We start from the raw sequence: 14708 nt of genomic DNA, 5'->3' as shown, positions 1-14708 counted from the left end.
CAGCAGCAGCGTGGCAGGCAGGAGAGCAGTGGCACTGCGTCAAAGCGAGAGACCCCACACTGTCAGTGCAACAGCTGGAGGCAGCAGCAGTGGTTTTGGCGTGCGGACTCTTCCAAGACGAACACCTCAGCATCGTAACGGACTCCATATTCATGGCAAGGCTCAGCCTAGCCATGGCAGGACCAGGAGTGTCAACATCGGCAGCAGCCCTAATGCTGGAAGAAGCACTCTCCTCGCAACAGGGCACCGTGTCAGTCATCCACATCAACAGCCATGACCCAGTCAAAGGTTACTTCCAGATCGGCAACGACAAAGCGGACGCCGCAGCAAAAGGCGTTGGGACCTTGCAAAGAGCCCGTCAACTGCACGAGTCGCTCCACATCGGAGTCAAAGCACTGGCGAAGAGATGCGGAATCTCGACGGCGGACGCCAAACATGTGGTAGCCACCTGCCCTCATTGTCAGAAGTCACCCCTTTGGTCCTACGGAGTCAACCCGAGAGGTCTCAAGCCCTCAGAAATCTGGCAGTCGGACTTCACCTGGTGCGAAATACTGAAGCCCCGAGCATGGCTTGCAGTGACAGTAGACACTTATAGCGGAGCCATCGTAGCTACACAGCACCCCAAAACCAACTCCAAAACCACAATTCAGCACTGGCTGACAGCCATGGCTTGGCTTGGTATCCCCAAGCAGATCAAAACGGACAACGGCTCCAACTTCAAATCCAAACAAGTACAGGAATTCGCCTCGAAATGGGGTATCACGCTAGTGCAGGGCATCCCACATAACAGTACCGGACAGGCCATAGTAGAGAGAGCAAATCAGACCCTAAAAACCAAGATAGTGCTGGCAAAAGCAGAGGGCTTTGCCAATGCCATTCCCCCAGGAGATCAGGCGCGTATGCTGGCAACCGCCTTGCTGGCACTGAATCAATTCCCTAGGGGAGACGAAACAAACAGTCCCGTTCAAAAACACTGGGTCACTCGAACGCTAGAAGAGGGCCCACAGGTGGTAATCAGAAACGAGCTAGGCGAGTGGGAACGGGGTTGGAGGCTGATGCTCAAGGGGCGAGGGTACGCAGCAGTCAAAAAGGACGGCAAAATCAGGTGGTGTCCACTTAAGTCGATTAAACCGGACCTTCAGGGCGAGCAGAATGAGACTGACGAGAATTGCGAGTATTTGTTTACAGGACCTGCTCGTGGGACGCCCTTGTGATGCGTACTTCCCGGTTCCGGATGAAAGTGACAGACCACCAAGCCGCCAAGCTGCACCCGAGAGACCCGCACGGGTGAGACCTAAGCACCAAGGGAGTTTCTGTGTGATTTTGCTGTTGGGGCTTGTTGCCAGGGGGCAAGCCAGCCCAGACCACTACCCCCATCAGCCCTTCAGGTGGGTCATGCGACACCTTAGTAGGGGCAAAGCGCTCAGACAAATCACCACACCGAACACCCCATCCTTCGTGCTCCGCATCACCGACCTGTTTCCAGGACGGCCAAGGGTAAACCCCTATTCCCCACACGTCACACACTCGTACCTATCCTACTGGTGCCCAGCTTCAAACCCTGGAAAAAGCTACTGCAATCACCCAGGGTGGGGATATTGTGGGCACTGGGGCTGCGAAACCATAGTTACAGATGCCAGACCGTCGGGGCCTGGGTGGGATCCATAAGATCCAGACAAATTCTTACAGTTCACCTGGGCACCCATCGGTTGCAAAATACCCCTCTTCTCTCACGGAAACTTCCATCGAAACCAACATAAAGTCCCTAGATTCCGGGCATGCACTGAGTACAACATGACGGTTTTGCAGCCAGATCACCCTAGCTGGGCCACAGGCAAAACGTGGACAGTAGTCCTTCAAGGGTCAAAAGAGAGGGCGAACGTGCAAATTATCAGGCTTCTACCGTCAGCACCCCGAGCAGTCGGACCCAACAAAGCGATTAAAAGCGTGCCGAAAGGGAGAAACGTAACCTACCCCAAAACCTTACCCACAGGGGTCAGCGAAGTCCTGAACGGTCAAGCGGAAACCTTTCAGATGAGCCGCTTAACCGGGTCAGACTCAGACCCAATCCTTCGCATGTTAGAAGCTACCTTTGTATCCCTGAACGAATCCAACCCTAACCTAACCGAATCCTGCTGGCTTTGTTACGATGTCTAACCCCCCTTTTACGAAGGAGTCGCTTTAAACACTCCCTTCAGTTACTCCAAAGCCGACGCCCCTCACCAGTGCAGATGGGACACCCCTCGCAAAGGAATCACCCTGAGTCAAGTCACAGGCCGAGGCAGATGCTTTGGCAATGCAACCCTAGCTAAGCGGGGAGGCAACCTCTGCACCAAAATCGTCAAGCCTAACAGGAAAATCAATAAGTGGGTAGTCCCATCCGCGTCGGGGATGTGGGTTTGCCAGCGATCCGGAGTGAGTCCTTGTGTGTTTCTTCCCAAATTCAATGACTCTAACGACTTCTGTGTCCAAGTTCTGATTGTTCCTAGGATCCTGTACCATTCAGACGAAGAAATGTACCACCTTCTAGAGGGACCCGGCCAGATCCACAAAAGAGAAATATTAACAGGTATAACTATCGCGATGCTGCTCGGCCTGGGAGCAGCCGGAACGGCCACAGGAGTCTCAGCCCTGGCGACCCAGCACCAAGGACTGTCACAGCTGCAGGCAACGGTTGACGAGGACCTGCAAAGAATCGAGAAATCCATCTCCTTCCTAGAGAAGTCAGTCTCCTCACTCTCGGAAGTGGTCTTGCAGAACAGGCGAGGCCTGGACCTCCTGTTCATGCAGCAAGGGGGCCTGTGTGCCGCCTTGAAAGAGGAGTGCTGTTTCTACGCAGACCACACGGGAGTAGTGAGAGACTCCATGGCAGAACTCCGGAACCGACTGGCTCAGAGACAGAAAGACAGGGAGGCCCAACAGGGCTGGTACGAGTCCTGGTTCAATCAATCACCTTGGTTAACCACTCTGATTTCTGTCCTGATAGGTCCATTGGCGATGCTGTTTCTAACAGTCACCTTCGGACCATGCCTGCTGAACAAGCTGGTCTCGTTCGTTCAGAGCCGCCTGGAACGGACCAACATCCTGTACCTAGGCCGACGACAATTGCTGTGAATTCAACCGGAGAATTCAACAAGAGAATTCAACCAGGGAACACCGCCAGTCACAAGATCCTCCGAACTTGTCTGGCAAAAGCTTACTCAGGACTCCCAAGACCCTTTTCCCTCGTCAAGTTACAACCTTATACCTCACTTAAGCACCTATGTGCATGACTACCTCATTCATTTGTGAAAAGGGGGGGGGAGATGTGGTAGAAAGGGACAGGCGCTGCGGAAGATCTCGCGATGTAACGGAAAGGCAGGACCCTCAGTTCCCCTTTAGATAAGACCATCTGCTTCCCATAGATAAGAAACTAACATAGGAAGGTAGCCTCCCTTAACCAAATTCCAGTAACTTTCCATCCCCTACCCAGTAACTGTCCACCCCTTACTAACCATAGATGGTAAAGACAGACCCACGTTGACGTAGAGACCCCTTAGACTATAAAAACCCAAGAGATGAGATAATAAACGCCTTTTGACCGTCCATCACATTGATGTCTGCGTGTGTCATTGGCCCGAGTGGCCCTGGTGAGTGGGCCACCGTGCTGTTTGTCTGAACCAGGTCGCCTGCCTTGCTTTAGAAGGCAACAAGGGTTCAGTGTTGGTGGCCCTCGGCCTTAGGGGGAATAATTTGGGAGGGGCAGGTGTCCCAAAGGAGAGACTGTGCTCTTTTTGGAATGGGACAAGGCATCCTTAAAAGATGACCCTGGAAGCAGCTCTGGTCCGTGTTCAGTGGTGAGAGCACTGGACATGAAAGGAAGAGGTCACCATGGCACAAGAAGGACTCCTCTCCTCTTGATGAACTGAAGATTGATTGTTTGAAGGGTGGTGCCGGACCGAGAGTTGGTGATTTGGGGAATGTATTGTATTGTATTGTATTGAAGAGTTGGTGGGGAGGAGGGGGAGATGTATTTGTGAAATTTTCATTTTCCTTGTGTGTTTCTTTTTTTTCCCCTTGTAGTTTAGTTAATAAATTCTTCTTTATTTCTAAGTGGGAGCCTGCTTTGTTTATTCCTGGTCACATCTCACAGTAGAAACCAGGGAGAGGGTATTTTCATGGGGGCACTGGCATTATGCCAGTGTCAAACCATGACACTGTCACTGTTATTTTTGTTTGTGCTACTGCATTTGTATTTTTAATTTTTCCTAATAAAGAACTGTTATTTCTACTCCCACATCTTTGCCTGAGAGCTCCTCAATTTCAAAATTAATTATTATTTTTATAGTTGTTTATTGTTATTATTATTACTACAACTAATAATCATCATCATCATCAAAGGGAGGGGGTTTACATTTTCCATTTCAGTGGAGGCTCCTGAAATTGGGAGACACCGCCAAGGATGGGCCATGTAAAATAGTTCCTAAAATATGTAAATTAGTTTATGGATATGTGTGAGGGTCTATGAATATGCAACAGGCTGATGTAATTAAAACCAGATTAATTAAGGAGTGTCCCCAAAAATAACTGGGGGGCCTTGGTGGCCATAACAACCTTTGCCCAATGGTCCTTGTCTCCCATTACATCAGCCTGTTGCATATTCCTAGACTTTTTGCATATCCATAAAGTACATATTCCAGGAACAAAATTGGCTTCATCCTGTTTGGGGGTCCCACCCCCCTCCCAGCTCAATTTGGGGTGTCCCATCCACCTCCCAGCTCAGTTTTGGGATCCCATCCCCCTCCCACCTCAATTTGGGGGTCCCATCTCCCTCCCAGCTCAATTTTGGTCTCCCACCCCCCTCTTTTCCCCACTCTCCCCTTTCCGATCGTTCCCCCAGTCCCCTCCCCCATGTTTGGTTTTAGGGGCTTCAGGCCCCTCCTTCTCCGATTTGGGGTCCCGACCCCGTTTTGGATTAATTTGGGGTCTCCAATCCATCCCCAGGGTCACCTTCCCCCCTCCCCAAATCTGCTCCTCGCAACTGATGAATCGTCAGCGAGACACGCTCTGATTGGCTGGAAATTACCCCGCGTGATCTCTGAGTATTTACCGCAGTGAGAGGCCTTGGTGTGTGCCCGGCAAGTGATGAGTCAGAGTCGGGCCGGACGCTGATTGGCTGAAAATCGCTGATCGGGCCAGTGCTCTGAGTTTGTGCCCAGCAACTGGATTGTCATCAGTGCCGCGCATTGTGATTGGTCGGGATCTGTTTTGGGGTGAAGACGGGAGGAATTGGGCTTTATTTGGGTTTCTTTGGGGTTATTTATGGACTATTTAGGGTTTATCTTGGTTTTTACTTGGTTTATTTCTGTTTATTTGGGGTTATTTGGAATTATTTGGGTGTATTTAGAAGTATTTTTGTTTGTTTGGGATTATTTGGGTTTATGTGGGTTTATTTGGAATCATTTGGTGTTCTTGGGGTTTATGTTGGTGTATATGGGGTTTTTTTAGGTGTACTTGAAATGGATTTGGGGATTTTTGGGTTTAGGTTGTCTTTTCTGTTTGTTTTTTTAGGATTATCTTGATTTGTTTGGGGTTTTTTGGGGTTCTTTGGGGTTTATTTCGAGTATTTTGGGGTTATTTGGGTTATTTGGGGTCACGTGGGTTCAAAAAATCTGGGAATGTGTCTGCTGCAAAAAACGGGAATTTTTCCTTAAAAATCCAAGAGTTTTTCCCCAAAAAATGGGGTGTGTTCCCTAAAAAATGCTGGGCGTTTCCCAGCCAATAGCGACGTGCCCCGCTCCGAACCATCCAATCACCACGCTTCATCTCCCAAATTAATGAATCACAGCGCACCCCGCCCCAAACCAACCAATCACTGCACGCCTCCCCTCAGCTACTCCCACCTCTCTTGAGCTGAACCAACCAATCACCGGCTGTCTCCCCTGTGCAACTCCCGCCTTCTTTGCCTCTATCCAACCAATCACCACACGCCTCCCCTCGGCAAAGCCCACCTCCCCCGCCCATCTACTGTCAATCACCGCGCCCTCTACGAAAGAAACCAATCACCGGCCAACTCCCCTCAGCAACTCCCGCCCTCCCCGCGCCGCTCCAGCCAATCAGAGCTGAGCTGGAAGCAGCACCCCCTGACCCCGGGGCCGGGCATGGAGCGGGCGCCCCCTCCCCCTCTGCCCCCGGGACCACCTCAGGGACCCCCGGGAGCCGCCCCGGGCTCGGGCGGGTCCTGCGGGAGGCGCTGGAGAGAGCGGGGGAGGCGCTAGGAGAGGACGGGGGGCTCCGGGAGCTGCTGAGGAGGCGCAGGGACAGGTGAGGGGTCCTGGAGGGGTCATGAGGGGAATTTGGGGAGGGGTCTTGAGGATGTTTTGGGGGGATTTGGGGAGGGTCTGGGGGGAACTTGAGGGGGTTTTTGCGGGGTCTGGGGGTGCTGGAGGGGCTTTGGGGGAGAATTTGGGGAGGGGTCCTCGGGGGGTGTCACGATCCATCGTCACAGACGAGTTTCGTGATGGTTCATGGATTTGATCTCAGGGTGCAAAAAGAACTGGCACGGTACAAGGGGGTTTGCAATGATAATCGAAACAAATGCACCTTTATTGAATGACCACAGCAAAATGCGATAGAGGGATTAAGGGAGAGAAAAACATAGAGGAAGAGACAGAGACAAAAGAGAGAGAGAGAGAAAGAGGGAGATAGAGCTACCAAACGTAGAGACGAAGTCCTTTGGTCCAGTCCAGCTGAGGATCCACCTGTTACGTCGGAGAGGTCTCGAAGTCTCTCATTAACTCAGAGGTTTTTATTATGATAACTCTATTGGAAATTGCGAGGGAGCAATACAGATACAATAAGGTACAGATGTAACAAGTAGTCCATGCTCTCAGCAGTAAACGAGAGCCATTGTCTTCTTCGTCCAGCGGTCACAACCTGCAGGCAAACATCTCGCTTTGGTCAGCTTGCCTCCCCCACACACCTGCCCCAGGCTGGGGGTTTCAGTCCCAGTCCCTGGAAGGAGCAGAGGGACCTTTTCACATGGGGGTTCCATGTCCCAGTCCTTGATGGAGAGGCTCCTTACATCTCAGTCTGTCTGTCACGGTGGTTGTAGAACAGGTGAGGGTCTTCTGTGGGAGACCACCTGAAACTCAGGAGAAGTCCAGCCAGGCCGAGAGGTGGGACAGCTTCTAAGGCTGTTGTTGCAAAAAGGGCACGGTGCCCCTTCTTCTTCTCCTTGGGCTCAGTGTAGCACACAGCAAATACCACCTGTGAAAACAATAACTTAGCACTGTGCTCTCAGGTCTCGGGGCCTTTGGCGTGTGTAACTTTCTCCTACAAAGCCAGAGATTTTCAGAGTGGGTGGGGGGTCTTCTCTTCACCCCAAATGAAGATCATGAGGCAGATGAGGGATAATTCGGATGGACTCTCGCAAGGACCAATTTCAAGTCTTTATTGTTTCTTTTGACTATAGTCCATTCACTTGCTTCAGCTGAAAGGTGTACTTGTGAAAAATGCCAGTCGCTTGGTTTTTGAATTTTAAAAGTTTAATAGTAACAAAATGGTTTTAAAAATAGTAATATAATTAGAGTAATAAAAATTTGAATAACTGAGATTTAGGACGATACAAGGTAATAAGAACAAAGAGTTACTGACGCTCCAGGTACCTTTTTCTGGGCTAAATAAGCCCAAACAAGGACACACGTGTAAAGAGGTTAACCCTTAAAAGCAATAGCCAATTGCATATTCATACATCTCATGCATGATGCATAAATTCTATTCAAACAAAGGATTCTGTCTGGCCAGTGTCAACTTCTTCCTTTGAATGCTAATGGAGTCTTTAGAGCTGAGCAAGTGGGAAAAAAGTTAGTTTCTTCTGGTAATGGAGCAATAAATTCTTTTTTCTGAAAGATTTATCTGTCCTGTGGCTGCTTTCTGGTGTGAATACCTCATTCCTTTCTTTAAAAAATATCCTGCTGTTGAAGATTGGAATGCAAGATGTTTTCAATTACCATCTGTATGGCCGATTACCTTTGTCAAGTGGGCAGTTTGCCTTATCTCTCTCTTTGAGTGACCACATTCACACCTCCCTTGAGAGGGGACATCTGCTGATAACAAACTACTGAATGCCACTGCGTGACTGATAAGAACTAAAACATCCCATTGTGAGATGCTCCACCCAGAGTGAAGAGCCAAGCATTCCTACCCAGATATGATCCAGGAGTTTTTGAGACACTAGCATGGCTTTCTCCACTGGATTCCCCAGAGGAACAGCAGCTGCCTCTTCTTCCACTGAATCTTCAGAGGAAGAATACATCCTTCTCTGCAGGACCCCCTTGCTCCAACAGAACCACAACTGACCCTCCAGGAGGACTGCAGCCACATTTCCAATTGCACTGCCACCAACACCCTGACCCACAGGGTGTCAGGTTGGCTTCTGACCGTGTCAGTGTTGTTCTAGTGTACTGTGCCATGCACAACGAGGAGATCCATTCTGCCACCGGCAAGACTGTATATAATCACGAACGGAATGGGACATCTGGACCAGTGACATGAGCTTTTTATTCAACACATCAGTCTCAGCACATTGTTAGACAATGGAGACAGGATGTTAACAGCTCGCTGATCCACAGGAAATGCCAAGGAGGTGTGGCATTACAGCATAGCATAAAACCATCTCAGCCTAGATTTCAACCAATCACACCTAGAGCAAAACATATTGACAAGAATTCTATCCAATCATATGAACCACACATAATGGTAGGTAAAACAAAGACTTGTTCATCCAAGACAAAGAACAGAGATCTATTCATACTAACCTTCTAAAGATATACATTAAATAACCTTGTTGCAATCCATAAGCCAGTTCTACAGAGGTCTATTGTTATTTGTCACATATGCTCTACTGCTTAGAAAACTTTTTGCTGTATTTGCAATGCTAACAAAACTTCTGTCTGAGGCCTACTCTTTTTAACCATTTCCTTAAAACCCTCTAACTTCATGAATTCCAGCAATTCCCCCTCTTTGTTGACTCAGAAGCTTTCATTTTCTTATCACCTACTACTTGCGTTTCATAGCCCTATTGTAAAATTTCTGCTTATTATCTGCTGGAGACCTATTCGCACTGAACCTAAGCATTGGTATATTACAGCACAGCAACTGAATGCTGTGAAGGCCCAGTCCTTGAAAGAGATATGAATCACGTTTGACAATAGTCACAAGTCATTGTTCAAAAAACTCTGGTCGATTCCAGGGTCTTAATTCAAAACCTTCATCCATGTCTATACCTTCGTCTACTCCCTTTGTGAGATTTCGAACGCTTTCTGTGCTTCTAATTCCTAATTCCCCTGCTTGTATGACAAAAACTTCTCGGACCGTTTTGTTCATCATTCGCCATATACAACAACGTATACACTGATAGTGATACATGGGTATCACTATCAGTATCAATACCAGAACACCTAATACATAAAGATGTATCTTGCAAAGTTGCCTTAGCCAAGGTGCAAAGCTCCATTTTTGAAACAAATCATCCAGCCAGGAACCTCCATCTTCTTTAATTTGAGCTGTCAGATCCTTCAATTTTTGTATGCTTTTGTGAATGGATTCAGAATGATCAGACAAATTCATACAACACAATCCTTCAAATTCCTCACAACCATGCCCTTGTGCCAGTAAAAGAAAATCAATGGCTGCTCTGTTTTGAAGAGTAGCATGTCTAACACTATCAACATTGGTTTACATATCACTGATTGCAGAGGATGTGGCATTAGCTTGTTTGCTCAGCCAACACCCAACTCGATCTAATTGTTTCAATGGCACTGCTGAAGCCAAATGGGGTAAAAATATACCTGCTGAAACCCTTCTGGCAGCATTCCAAGGCATAAAATCACTCTGACAGTTCTCCCCATAATGAGGGACAGCTCTCGTTCTCCTTTGTTTCTTTTTCATCACTGCTTTGGCAGTGGGGGCAATTATGGTGAGCATACCAATGCTACAAGGGCCACCTTCAAGGTGAGCTGGAATGCCTTGCCAAGCTCTGTCTCCGCAAATGAACCAATACCCTTTTGGCAATTGCCATGCCTATTGATCAGTCTCAGGAAGCACATCCCAACTGTTTGAAACATTACACCAAAAGCTCAAATTCTTATATGCAAAATAATGAGGGGTAACATTGAACTTTGGGGGTTTGCCTTTTCACCAGGCACGAGTCATGAAAGTAAAACAAAAATCCATGGTCAAAGAACCAAGGATTTCTAATTCTTGAGGTTCAGATGCTGCCCTGAGAAGTTTTTTGGACCAAACGTTCCAATTCAATGATGGATTGTTTCCATTGTCAATTCCACCTGACCTACCATTGGATTGTTTTTTGACCAAAGGCAACTCTTTCACTGGCACACCAACCAGACAGGTTGAAAAAGGCTTTTCTGGTTCCAAGTTAGACAAACATATAGTATCCGAGCCAGCAGCCTTGGCTAAGGTCACCCAAACATTTGTTTTTGGTTGTTGCACAGGCAAATCTGCATGACAAAAAACAATTAAAATCCACCAATACAAACATACAACTTGAATTTGCTCCATCTTTTTCATGAGCTAAGTTTTGGCAGAATCCTTTCTCCACAAAAACAATAACCTAAATTTTTGCCAAAAATTAGCTCTGTTAGACAAACATTCAATATACAATTGGCATACTCATAATTAACATTAACACAAAATCAGAGTTCGTAGGTTCCACCGATGCACAAAGAACATCAGGCACAAGGAGCATCAGGCGAGACCCGGGATCCTTCAATTTGGCTCACGTCTGCGTACTTGCTTCCTCGGTTCTGGGCTCGTCAACAGGTTCTGAGGTGTGATATGGTTTGACGCTTTTGGCAGGGACCCACTTAATTCCAGCACCTGTGGAGACATAAGCATACCCTTTGCCCCACGTTATTAATCAAAATGGACCTTCCATCATTCCAGATTCAGGGTTTCTAATTAGAACAGGAGGATTTTCTTTCAGTTTTGCCTGTGTGTTATTTGAAAAGTGTCTAAAGATTGGTGGATCAGGTTCTGTACTTGAACTGTTAAGAAAATTAAAAACATACAGAGCCTTGTTCAGTCTCATCTGTGGAGTGATCTCCATTCCCCCTCTCTGTTGATCTAAAATGCATTTTAGGGTTTGATGTGCCCTTTCAATAATTGCTTGGCTTGTGGGAGAGTGGGGAATACCAAAGATGTGCCGAACACCCCATTCATTTAAAAATGTGGCCAATTTTTGAGATATGTATGCGGGACCGTTGTCAGTTTTTACTTCTTGGGATACACTCAATGAAGCAAAAGCTTGCAGGAAATGATGACAGGCATGATTGCTGGTTTCACCTGTGTGAAGGGAAGCAAAAATTGCACCAGAGAACGTGTCCATGGAAACATGAATATTTTAAAATTTACCAAAGGAAGGGTATTTAGTGATGTCTGTTTGCCACAACTGCAGACTTTGCAAGCCTCGGGGGTTGACTGCTCCTGTAGAAGCAAGAGGTTGCACAAGCTGACAGTCAGGGCAAGTATTGATGATAGCTTTAGCTTGACTTTTAGAGATTTGAAACATTCGCATGAGTGCTTGTGCATTTTGGTGAAAAAAAGCATGACTCAATTTTGCTTGTTTAAAAATATTTGGCAAAGTGTTAGAAATAACCATTGTCAGTTTGTCCGCTCTCGCATTTCCTTCCACTAAAAATCCAAGAAGCGAAGAGTGAGCCCTAATGTGAGAAACAAAATATGGATTAGTTCTATATTGCAAAGTTGTAAAAAGACATGAAAGCCAATGATGTAAAATTTCATTGCTAACATCCTTTAAAATTGAACCTTCTGTTCTCTTAACTACATTAGCAACATAAGCAGAATCTGTGATTAAATTAAAAGGTTGAGGGAAAAGCTGAAAAACTTGAACCACCATCAGAATCCAGTGATGAGGTTGTCTTCTTTGAAGAGTTGATGTCTCAGCCTTGAATCTTAAATGTCAAGTCCAGAATTTTGGATTTCAGTCTCAACACTATCACAGGTTTGCTGCATCTCTGTCTGAGTTGAAGCTGTGATGAACAAATAATTCATGTAGTGTAGAATCTTGAATCCTGAAAATTTCTGTGAACTGAGGACAAAACTTGTACAACAAGACATTAACAGATTGTATATATCATGACAATCATAACTTATGACAGGTAGAAAGTCATTTTGGTTGGAATCTTTACACATGACAATCTTTTTTTTTGACATGACCAGGTTTACAACAGACAAAGCAGTGAGGCCTTTTGTCAGAGTCTAACTACCAGTGCTATCCAGGCATTCTGCCAATGTCCAAATTCTTGGCAGGGACATTGTACTCTTGTCCGGGAACTCTGCCAATTCCGGGAGCTCTGCCAGCTCCGGGAACCCTTCCAGGTCCGGGAATTTGGCCAGGTCCGGGAACCTGGCCAAGCCCAGGAGCCTGGCCAAGCCCGGGAATCCTGCCAATATGAACATGAGGACACACCTCCAAATTCATGGCAGAAACCTCCAAACAACACGTCCCCCTTGGAGCCTGGCCGTGAAAGACAGGGGTGGGCTCCATCAGACAACACGCCTCCTCCGAAGCCCTGCCCAAAGGGGCCAGGACAAAGGCGTGTTCCTCTGATTCAGGAACGCATCCAACATTGGCCTTCAACCTTGAATTTGTTACATTAAAAGCATTACTGCATGTTTCACAGTGTCTCCCTGCCAAGGAAAACTCAGCTGGAGGGCTGCCAACATCAAACCAAGGATTTAAACCTACATCTCTTTGCTCTAAAATACAAGGAAGGAAATAATGGAATTTTAAAAGTTCAACCTGTGTTTTTCCAGAGGACTTTTGAAACTGTTCTGCCTTTTCATCCACCTCTTTTCTCCCTCTAACTTGAATCAATTCCTGGCTATCACTTCCAATCCTTACATGGGACTCCATCCTTTTGCTCAAAGCTAACTTTTCTTTCTCTGAATTCATAGATTGACAAACAGCAGAAAATCCAGGTCTTTGCTTTACCAAAAAAGAACTCCCCAAGTCCCCATGCACCCGACACGTTTGAATTGAACCCGGAGCCACAATTTCCCGAGTGGGAGCGACCCCTGCAGGTCCTCCAGCCCCTCCCCCACCCAGGGGGAGCAGAGTCTAAATCAGTTTTCACTGTCGCTACATGAACAATTTTAGAAAGCACAGTCTCTTTGTCACAGAACGTCTTTTCATTTCCCTTTTCTACCCATTTTACCCCCTCCCCCATACAAGTTTCACATATTTTCACATTCACAGAACACTGCGAAAAGTCCGAACAGTTTTCATTTTTTCCCAGAGGGAGAGACGAAAAACTTTTTTTGGCTGCAGGGACATTATGAAGCCGAGAGAACCAGAAGACGCAACACTGTTCCCAGAGTCTGAAGACACATTTGATACATTCTCCGATACACACGCAGACTCCGTTTTACTTGGATTTAAAGAGTCAGAACCAGCAACTTTGCTTTGTGAATCAGAGTTGACCTTATTAGTATCAGTTTGTTTAAAACACTCCATCAAAGCCCTAGAAGTTGGTATAAGTGCTTTCAGGCTTTCATCTTTTTCGAGAGAGACCAAATTATAGATTCTCCAGTTTATCTGATCCCAAAAATGAAAAGTAAAAGCAGACTGTAAATTTAAATCTTGAGTATTCGCTTTAACCCAGATGAGTAAATTTTTAAGCTCAGTTTTTGAAATCTCAGAACAACCTTTCTCTTGTAACATTGTCTCTAATTGCTGAAATGCATCCCATTCTATTTTTGATGTTTGTTCCCATTTTCGTTACCCAAGCACCCCCTCAAGAAAACTTACTTACAAACAAGTCGACTACGGCGAGAGGGATGATAATGTCCTCCTGATTAACTTGAGTTTCCGGCGGCCTGGATTTCCACAATTTTCTTTTTTTCCCCTAAACTACGGTCCTCACACGGGGCACCACTTGCCACGCACAACGAGGAGATCCATTCTGCCACCGGCAAGACTATATACAATCACGAACGGAACGGGACATCCGGACCAGTGACATGAGCTTGTTATTCAACACATCAGTCTCAGCACATTGTTAGACAATGGAGACAGGATGTTAACAGCTCGCTGATCCACAGGAAATGCCAAGGAGGTGTGGCATTACAGCATAGCATAAAACCATCTCAGCCTAGATTTCAGCCAATCACACCTAGAGCAACACATATTGACAAGAATTCTATCCAATCATATGAACCACACGTAATGGTAGGTAAAACAAAGACTTGTTCATCCAAGACAAAGAACAGAGATCTATTCATACTAACCTTCTAAAGATATACATTAAATAACCTTGTTGCAATCCATAAGCCAGTTCTACAGAGGTCTATTGTTATTTGTCACGTATGCTCTACTGCTTAGAGAACTTTTTGCTGTATTTGCAATGCTAACAAAACTTCTGTCTGAGGCCTACTCTTTTTAACCATTTCCTTAAAACCCTCTAACTTCATGAATTCCAGCATACATAATTGTTTATTTTATTCTTTTTTTTTCTTTTTCCTATCAAAGAACTGTTATTTCCTGCTCCCATATTTTTTCCTAAGAGCCTCTTAATAAAAAAATTATAGCAATCAGGAAGGGTGGGGAGGGTTTACATTGTCCATTTCAGGGGATGCTCCTGCCTTCTTTGGCAGACTCCTGTCTTTCCAAACCCAGACACGTGGTA

The 14708-nt window shown here is 46.3% G+C and overlaps 1 pseudogene; it reads left to right on the top strand.

Annotated features, from left to right (window-relative positions):
- Window positions 1–14708, top strand: part of LOC128945471 (zinc finger protein 850-like) — a 315097-nt pseudogene that overhangs the window by 93514 nt on the left and 206875 nt on the right.

This window comes from Melozone crissalis, unplaced genomic scaffold, assembly GCF_028551555.1.
Source record: "Melozone crissalis strain CALT ecotype California unplaced genomic scaffold, PUWL_Pcris_2 ptg000066l_1, whole genome shotgun sequence".
Classification (NCBI taxonomy): Eukaryota; Metazoa; Chordata; class Aves; order Passeriformes; family Passerellidae; genus Melozone; species Melozone crissalis.
The sequence above is the reverse complement of the archived record's forward strand: the minus strand, read 5'-3'. Positions and strand labels throughout refer to the sequence as shown.